The sequence below is a fragment of the Nannospalax galili genome, unplaced genomic scaffold (assembly GCF_000622305.1).
Source record: "Nannospalax galili isolate Female #2095 unplaced genomic scaffold, S.galili_v1.0 scaffold1258, whole genome shotgun sequence".
In the NCBI taxonomy this organism is placed as follows: Eukaryota; Metazoa; Chordata; class Mammalia; order Rodentia; family Spalacidae; genus Nannospalax; species Nannospalax galili.
Window position 1 is genome coordinate 101,558 of NW_008341370.1, and position 481 is coordinate 102,038.

Below are 481 nucleotides of genomic sequence, written 5' to 3' on the forward strand. Positions count from 1 at the left end.
AAAGAAAAAGGAGGAGGAGCCCAATAGAGGGATGCTTTCGGAAGCCCTTGTCAAGAAATTCCAATGGACTCTCATATGAACATTTGACTCTGTTCTGACTTTTTTCTAGTTCCCTGCCTAGAACTTGTAATGCTAATTACTCTTGCCTTTACTTCTCCTTCACATCTCCTATTCAGGATTCAAAGACTTTCTTTTTTCTCCTCAAGATAAGAGCTATGGAATTTGGGGGTCTTTTAGATAGACCCACTGAAGGGGTACTCCACTGAAGGGGACTCACCCTGTGTCCCTGTTCAGCATGGAAGAAGTCAGAGCGGTCTGCATCCCTATTCCCTATTGGCAATTTGGGTAACACCTTCAGAGGATGGTGTGATAAGAATAGGAGGTAAGAATTTGCTAGGCAGTTAGGGCAAAAAGACCCCAAAGAAAAGTAGCCAGTTTCTTGGCTAAAAGTCAAAATGTCCTTGGGCCTGTTAGCAACATA